The sequence below is a fragment of the Trematomus bernacchii genome, unplaced genomic scaffold (assembly GCF_902827165.1).
Source record: "Trematomus bernacchii unplaced genomic scaffold, fTreBer1.1, whole genome shotgun sequence".
NCBI classification, from domain to species: Eukaryota; Metazoa; Chordata; class Actinopteri; order Perciformes; family Nototheniidae; genus Trematomus; species Trematomus bernacchii.
Window position 1 is genome coordinate 4,150,339 of NW_022987477.1, and position 9,942 is coordinate 4,160,280.

Sequence of the window (9,942 nt, forward strand, 5' to 3'; positions counted from 1 at the left end):
GGTTTCTCATACAGCATCTCTGTATAGTATGTGTATTCACTCTCTGTCCTACACGGCTTGTTGGAGCTCCTGCCTCCTTTTTTTGGCTGGGCTTTGTCAATATCACAATGCAATATAAGAAAGACTTTTCCAGCATGAATGGGAACTCCTACAGGCGGATGCTGGAGAAGTGAGAGGAGGGGATACTTCCCTCGACTCTAACACACGGCTCCTGACAGCTCATAAGAAAGAGACAAGGTCGAGCAAAGCGTTTCTTTTCATGGAATATCAAAATATCAGTACGTTTTGACATTTCGATCTGAAAAAGTGACCGAAGGTTAAAAATGACACACAAGTCGGTGTGATATCAATATGTGCCTTATTACAGTTTGTTTTTCATATATTTATGTTACTTTGCGTTTCATCATAAGAATGAAATTATATCATAAAAATACATTCAAATACAGTTCCTTTTTAATATAAACAGGGCTCTTTATTCTTCCATAGTGACATCGCAGACTGCTTGACCATTATTGGTTTGCACATGCTGGGTGAATGAATTTTCAAGCCTAATTTATCCTTTTTTCCATCTCTGTCTTTCAACAGGAGTCTGTGTTTAATCATCACACTCATTAACACCAACCGTTAATGTCCACATATTTATATATAATTACAGTAGTTAATTCCACTGCACAGTATTTCATTTTACATTCTGTTCATTTCATTCTATTTGACATGTATATCGTTTATTTATACTGCCTTTAATTTGCACTTCTGTGTCACTTGGGTTATTTATTGTTTTAGTTTGTATGTCTTAAGTATATTGTATGTTGCACTCCAGGAGCCAGTGACTTCAGATTTGTATTTTCAGTGACTGCACTTTAGCCATTGTGCGAATTACAACAAAACCTTAGAGTCTCTCAATCTAAAAACATTCTTAAAACATTTGGGATTTTGTTCCAGTTAGTTGTTTTGCATGCTGGCTAACTTGAAGCACTAGGACAATTATTAATCTATTTTGCACCTGTGTTTGTCAAAATGTCTGCTGTCAGAGTGTCTGAAAGTGCATCCCTTTCTCTCAGGAGGTTATGATGTGTGAGCCATGAATGGAGTGCTGATCCAAGGCTAACAGACCTCCTGCAGATCCTGCTGCTCATCAATAGGAAAGATTGATGAGTTTCTGTCTCTCATGGCAACGCAGCAGGCAAACATCACGACTTCAGTGGAGATATTGAGGACTGTTTGCTAATGTTTCAAAGTATAACCTAAAGGTATTCCAGCACATTGTTAGGCCTCTCACTGACTCACTACCATTCATCTATGAAAGTGATGGACTTTACTGAAGGTGTATGACTTTGTTCGTATTTTATAAAGATACTAAGACAATTGGAATCAAATCAGACTAACTGTAAGAATATGAATCACATGATTAATGTATCACATTCATGTCAATGAAGTTAGATTTTCAAAAAGAATATGTGGATTTGATTATAGGAGGATATGCAACAGCAATGAAGGAGCCTTCTGAGCAATATAAAAAATAGATGGCCTAATAAATAATTATTGCATTAAGTTGAATCATAATGAAAACTGGGTATGGAACCTCAACATATGCGTTAATTAAAGGGGCCATACAATGCACATTTTCAGGATCATATTTGTATTTAATACTGGGACATGTCTCCATGCTTTAATGTTCAAAAAGTGCTCTTTATGTTGCTCATACTCGTGCTGCAGCAGCACCTATTTTCAATCATTAATTTAAGGAAAGAAAGCAATATTTTACCGCTTTTGTGTGTTTTATGGGCTTAAAATTGAATATTAAAATCGATATTTACACAAAGGTGACAAAAAGAACTATTAAAGAGGACATATTATGCAAATGTTAGGTTCATATATGAAGTTTGTGTCTCTACTAAGACATGTCTCCATGCTTTAATGTTCAAAAAGCTCTTTATTTTGCTCATACTGTCTGTGCTGCAGCACCTCGTTTCACCCTCTGTCTGAAGCCAGAGCCCATTCTGCTCTGATTGGTTAGCTGTCTGGCTCTGTTGTGATTGGTCAACTGCTCAGAGATGTACAATATGGCCGGGTGCTAGCCAATAGAAGCGTGAGTGTAACACAGTGATGGCACTGTGTGGGAGTGTGTGGGAGAGAAACTCCCTCTGTGGGGAACTTTGGGATTTTAGCCTTTGCAGACCATTTACATGCACTAAAACCTAAATAACACAATACTGGAAAGGGAAGACTCAAAAGCATACAGTAATAGGGCCTCTTTAAGTCCTAAAACTGGCATTGGATGTGTGGTGAGTTATCTAATCATGTTTACCTATTGTTTAATACAAAATAAACATAAATGGTAAAGTAAACCATGCACAGATTTATTTGAGGATGGCAAAAAACATTTGAAAATGGAATTCAAACTCAGTTATTTTATTGGCCCAAGGAGTCAACATTGTCACATCAATATTCAGCCCTGGCTTTATAACTCCCACCTTATGAATGAACCCACGCATTCTTTCGATAATTGAGAAACGCTATGATGGCGAAGGACAAACTTCTGTCCCATTTTCATTCTTATCTTTTCCTACAATATAAAAGACAACAAACCTCTTCTCATAGAGAGACAAGGTTGTATGAAGCACTCTTTGTGCTCTCCCACAGCTCACCATTTTGACAAATGGCCTTACTCATGCATTTCAAAGTGTAATGATTTTGTATTTTTGTGTTACATTGGGGTTCTGGCTCTTTCCTAGACCTTTTAAGCCCTCTCATACTCCATTATCTGGAGACCCGGTGCTCATTTCACTAATTTCCTCAAGTGTTGCTGTGAGGGCACATTGAGGCCACACATGTTTTTAAAGTTAATTAACCATCCATTGGTAAATATGAGCTAATTTAGGGATCAGTCTGGCTACTGCTGAGTTTCCCACTGTGAGAGGAGAAGCTTTTACACCTGTGAAGTATCACATCGGTCAACAGCCTCTGAGTCACACTTTGAGTCCCTTTTAGTGTGTACGGCTGTGGAGTGTGGTTCAGAAAAGTCACTTTTTGTTGTAGTTTTTCGACTTTTTTTTTATGTTGACAGTGAAAGCTTTCTTATCCTTGAGAGAAGAAGTTTGAAAAATACTCAGAGTTCAGGGTGCACTTATTTTGTTGTTGCAATTTCAGAGACTTGGCACCATACAAGATAACATTGAATTAGCAGAGAAGGCTGCTGGGAAAATGGCTAGTGCTTTTGAACGAGGAAGGAGGAGGTTGTTCCCTCATGGAAACATGTAGTTTGACTGAATTTAAATATCCAACATTATCATCTCGTCTTCTCTGAGTGCAAGCAATCAGAATAATGACACAGTCTACTGCCAGGTGTATGCATCAGTCTCACAAGCCCTTTTTGCTCTATGAAGATTTGTTCTCTTTCCCTTCATATGAGCACATATCAACAAGAAGCAATCCTGTTTCCGACCCGACAACAGGTGCCTGATGAGGAGCTGCGAGAAGAGAAGGGCAACATCGGAAAAAGGACAAAGTAAACAGCGTCACAGTATTCATTCAAATGTTTACGTCTTACACTACTGAGTGTTTTTCGAAAGCTGTGAAAGAAAGGAGAGATGTATTGAGTCGGGCCGTACACTAACTGAAGCCTGGGGCAGATATTTCCTTGAAGATTCATAATTTGTGAGTGCACTTTGAAACAAAAGGGCAGCGGCCTCAAGCAGGGCTTTCAATGGCTCTTACTCGTGGACAATTGAAACACAGTCACTGCTCCTACAACCACATGCATGAAAATGAGATTGTTTCGGGGATCCTGGCAACAGCGTGTGTTTTTCCTTGATTGGATTTTTTTCTTTCTGGTGTTTTATTCAAATCAAGGTTCAATGACTTGAACAAACTCTGGTTCAGCAGCTGTGTTCCAAGGATAGAAAATATCAAAAAAGCAGCTGCAGTTGATGCGGGTGAGGATGGAGCTCATTGCCTTCCATTGAAAACCATGTAAGTCCTTAATATTTCATAATATGCGGTCATTAAAAACCTGGAAAAGTCATGGAAATTCAAAATGCTAATTCCAGGCCCTGGAAAAGTTATGGAAAACAATATTTTTCCCAAAGTTTTGGAAAAGTCATGGAAATGTAACTAGTTGCATCAAATATAATTTATATTTTATCTAATCGCCGAAATAGTAATACTATAATGATAATAAATACTGTATCGCATAAGGAAACGTAAAATGGCATTTAACTGACGAGGTATTTTGCTGGTGAGAGATTTTAGTTGCGTTAGCGTGTAGAAACTAGTAAGCCTATTTGATTTGTTTTAGATAGGCACAACATGTTTCAGACCTTATTTTCCTGTTCCATGTTAAAATAAACCATTTTCAGTGGTACCGCTGAGAGAGTAATTTCTTTGGTCATGGAAAATTAGGTAAAGGTCATGGAGAAGTCATTGAAAATCATTGGTGAAAAAGTGTATGAACCCTGAAAAAAGGAATTTATCGAATGAAAAGCACATTTGGAGGTCTTGTTATTATTATTTTTCTGTAATTCAATGGGTTTTAGGGCCATGAAGTGGAAAACACATCTGAATTGAACCAAAATGAACAATCTTTTTATTTTTAACAGGCAGAGAATAGATTTGCTCTTGGAAAAATATATTTCGTTACTCTGTAATGCAGTATGTTACTTATTAATAATGATGTTTTGAGTGAAGCAGGCATTCCAGTGGAACCTTGAGATTTTTTCTCTTCAACATGAGTTTATTCTTTAAAATAAATGATAAATTCCTCAATTGAATGCCATCGTCCAACAATACATTCATGCTTGTGTGCGTTTGTTGAATTCAATTCCAAAGTGAGAGGAACGAGAAAAAGACTTGAACCCTCACCCCCCTGGCTCTGGAGAGGGGGCGGGTGCAGCTTTGAATTTAATGTAATCATAATGCTTACAGATTTCATGCAGCCTATGATTTGAACTATGACATGTCTCCATGCTTTAATGTTCAAAAAGCTCTTTGTTTTTCTCATACTCTCTGTGCTGCAGCACCTCTTTTCACCCTCTGTCTGAAACCAGAGCTCAGTCTGCTCTGATTGGTTAGATGGCTGGCGCGGATATTTAGGATTTTAGCCTTTGCAGACCATTTACATTTACATAAAAACCATTATAAAACACTACAGGAAAGGGAAAACCCCTAAAGGCATGATAGGGCCTCTTTAACTCACTCACAGTCTGTATTGCAGATCATTTATGAGAGTTGTCACGGCTCATTGCAGCTCTGCTTCAGAGTAAACAGTGTCCGAGCTGAAAGGAAACTGCAGGAACCTCACTGCTCATTCTGCTGGAAACTCTCAGACGTCCAGAAACACACGCATCACTGAGACTGATCTGGATGTACATTTGTTGGAACATCGGCATCAGGTGTGATCGCTCATCAAGAGTATTTAATGCAGCTTTTTTAACATGGTTCTATAATAGATACTATATCATATGTTATAATGCATGTTGCTCTGCTTTTCTCCTCAAAAAACGGATAGATGTGTAGGGTTATTCTGATAACATGAAAGAAGGATTTCAGACTTCTCATCTGGCAAATCCTATGAATTCAACACATATAGTACGTTTCACAGCTACTGTATAGCACCTCTTGGTGTCATACGATATCATATAAAGGATCTTGTGGTGTGGGGGAGGTAAGAGAGCATGCTGCTGAGCTGTCAAAACGATACAAAAAACCATATCATTAGGAGTGAGTGATGCAAAACGTGTGACAACAGGTTGTTTCTAATAATATTTCTGCTTTCTCTTTACAGAAATCGCATATTTGGAGCAGATAGAAGCCTAGGGATCCATTTATTTGTGAATAGGTACGTCTGGATCATACATAGAGTATATACTGTGTACTGTGAGTGACATCTATCACATTATCTTTTCTCAAGAGGTTTTCCAGTGATTTTATTTTCATTAAGTTGACGGGACTCGCCAGAGGAATATAGAATCGGTGAAAATGTAAGCAGCAGAAACTCAAATATCCTAACTTATCACTCAAACTCTAAACTCGCTATATTTTCTGACTCAAGAGCGTGTTTCAATAGTGCCTCTGCGCCTACTGAACTCCCAGGTGTTCAACAGTAAACTCCATCGCCCCCAGTTTCTAATACAGCCCAGATATGCCAGCTTGAGTTATTTCCTGTGATTTAACAGAGCTGATCACATGCTGGGTAGAAATCCCTATGACAAGTCACCTGACCTTTAAGAACACATGATGCAGGTCGCCTTTAAATCAGGCAGAGAGTAAAAACACTCCACAAAAGGAAGTCAGTGGAGAATTAAACACAGTCAGCGTAGGGCTGTAACAATTATTTTAATTATTCATTAGTCAGGCAATTCATTTCCATAAATCAGCCAAGAAGAAATCCCAATTCCTTAGACCACAATGATTTAGAAGTAACAATTATACATGAAAAATAAACTATTAGTAATTGCTAAACATACTTATGTTTGTACAAAAGCTGAATTGATTCCAGTTGTGTTTTCTTCACTTGCTATAGTAGCAGGGGCAAACATATTATCCTTTAACACCAAAATGTCCCCATAAATGATCCTTTTGTTAACATTATAAGCTCAATGCATACCTTGATTACATTGAAATGCAAACTGTGAGACTAACGGGGACATAAGAACAAAAATAGCTCACCTAACAATGCCTCCTTGCTTTCTAATCAAGCTATAGGCTTTTCATGCTGTGGCGACTATACACAAGTGACGTAAATACGTACATTTCCAAGTACATTATACATCCACAAACACACCATAAGATCCTTCAAAACCTGCAGCAGCACACATTCTGTCTTCATATCACCCTATCCTAAAGGTGGAGACATTCTTTTCTCACTGCCAAATACTGCCAATACACTCTTTACATATACTGTACAGATTCACACCACTGAAAGGTTCACATTCATCCTAATCCTAGTTACGGTTGCTATGGAGGATTGGACAGTGGGAAGTGAAGGGTCAGTAAAATGCTGCAAACATCAGTGTGCTTCAGTCCCTTTCTTTACTTTGGAAAAAAATATGCTCAGTGCTGCTTCTTAATTAGAAAGTTGTCTTGATATAGCTTAACCATATAGCGTAAGGAAAAATGGAAGATGTTGTCATAGTAACACAAGTTTGTAATGTAGAATGTAATGTCTTCAAACAAAGCAATCTTGTTCAAACAAGACACTTATTATGTTATAATGAGAAAGACATTTTTCTTTCTCTCTGCTATACGCTCCGCTCTGTGCAATTGTAACATACTTTAACAAAGAAGACATTGATTATATTATATTATATAAATTATATGGTAGGTTTGAAATATAATTATTTGCTGCATATTTGTCTGAATTTTGTCCTCAGCGTTGTCAGAACTTATTCAAACGGTAACTCCATTTATGATTTTTGCAATGACTACTTCATTTTCAGATCGAGCAACAGATGGGTCTCAGAAATTCCATGAGATTTTCAGATTTTAAAATACAAATACCTCAAATAACTAGTTGGAAAAATAAAGTAGAGAGATAATGGATGTCAGAAAAACTAATTTGTTAACGTGAAAAGGGTAAGGGTAAAATGCATTTGCAGAAAATTGGATTCCCAAATGACCCACATAGTTCTACTTTCAAAACCATGGGTTAACTTTTGTGGTTTTCTTCACTCACAATGTGACGTTTCTTCGCGCTCCACATGGATTGTTTATCTGCATGCTCAGCAGCCTGCTCAAACGTGATTGGTCAATACTACTTGGGCGACAAACTGGCTACAAATAGAGATGCAACGACAAAATCCGATTACTGGCAGATGTCTGTTTAGAGAGATAACATTAGAGAGGATAAATAAGCTCCAAAACTCAAGTTATATCTGTTTGAAAATCAGTTTTGCAGCAGGATGTTTCCGAGTTCCCTCCGATTTTTGTTAATTTGCAGACATTTATCAGATCAGCAGAATCTGAGTATACAGCTGAGACTACGCTCCGTCATGTGGAGGCCAAACACGAGAGACTAAAGCATCACCCATCGTGCAGCCATGATGATTACAACATTCGCGAAGCTACAGTTTAAAAAGACTTGACTGGTGTCCTTGAAAGGGGCATTCTCACTTGAAGAACCCCGTGACAGCACTTCAGATTCTGACAGGAAAATGGCGTGGCTGTGGGAATGTTTTTTGAAGGATGGATAGATATTTGGCAGCGGAATCACACAGGTCACAAACACAAGACACTCAGGTTGAGTAAACTAAACGACTTATGATGGGCAGTCTAAATCAAAGACAGATCAAAGTTGAAATGTCACCTTTTATATCCCGTACATTCTTATCCCATGTCAAAAGCCAGTGAAGCTAAAAGCCTTGAGCTGATAGCCTCAAGCTGAGATAAGGAGCAGGTTACAGAAGGCTTGAACACTCACACCATTTGATTTCTTTATTCTTTATTCTCATTTCTTTCTTGAGTTGAGTCCTAAACACAGACCGCACAGACCAAACGGCAAAAAGCACTTTATACCTTAAACCTGAGCAGTTAGGAGGCAGAAAATAGTGTATTTTGAACACAACAAACAAGAGTTGGAGCGGCTGAAGTTACAATAAATATCTAACGGAATGTCCTTTTATAGAGACATACGAACAATAATTGTAACATATTTCCCTGTCATTTCCTAAACTAAATGTTTTCTTAGATGTTTTTTGTTTTGACAGACACAACTTCAATTTTTTGAATTTTGGAGAATTTGTATTATTTGATGTACACAACATGCCTACAACTTTAAAGATGCAAAAAACATTTTTTATTGTGAAACAAACAAGAAATAATAAAGAAAAAGAAAAAACATGAGCGTGCATAACTATTCACCCCCCCAAAGTCAATACTTTGTAGAGCCACCTCTTGCAGCAAGTCTCTTGTGGTATGTGTCTATAAGCCTGGCACATCTTTCCACTGAGATTTGCTTCCATTCTTCTTGGCAAAACTGCTGCAGCTCCTTTAGGTTAGATGGGTTCCGCTCGTGTACAGCCATCTTTAGGTCATACCACAGACTTTGACTAGGCCACTCCAAAACATTAAAATGTTTCCCCTGTGCTCTGATTGGTCAGCTCGCCCACTCTGTTCTGATGAGTCCACCACCGTTACAGCGGAACATCAGTGATTATGTGTTACAATGGCGTTAGCAACCAGAAAATGACACCAGTAATGACAAACAGATGAGAATGCTGCGTGGAGTCTGGGTGCCGTGTTGGCGGGACGTTGCGCGGCTCGCTGCTGCGAGCAGCGGACAGTGTGAGCTGGGTTCATTTCCTGCTTGCTGCGTGGGGTCTGCGAGACAGCGAGACATCGCAAATGGACGCGGGAAGGGGGGGTGCTGAGGGGGCTGCAGCACCCCTTCGCGGCTGCGAGGCTCCACTGTCACCCCCCCCAGCGCGTCACAGTTTCGCCGCTGAGAGAGTGTGTGTCTGTGAGGAGCTCCACGGATCAGTCCATTTGGGTATGGTCACGTCACTGTACCCAGGAAGAAAAAGAGAAATCTCCAACGAGGCGTTCAGGGGCAGCATAGACAGGTCTTTTCTGTGTTAGAGTTTTACTCGCTACAGAGTGTACTTCGAGGGTTTGTGACTCTGCAGACCGTTTACATGCATAAAAACCTTCATAACACACAAGGGGACGGGTAATAACCAGAAAAGCATGACATGGGACCTTTAAGCAATGGCTTCTTTCTGGCGACTCTTCCATAAAGCCCAGCTCTGTGGAGTGTCCGGCTTACTGTGGTCCTATGTACAGATTCTCCTCTCTCTGCTGTGGAGCTTACCAGCTCCTTCAGGGTTATCCTCGGCCTCTTTGTTGCCTCTCTGATCAATGCTCTCCTTGCACGGTGTGAGAGTTTTGGTGGGCGGCCCTCTTTTGGCAGGTTTGTTGTCGTGGCATATTTTTTCCATTTTAAAATAA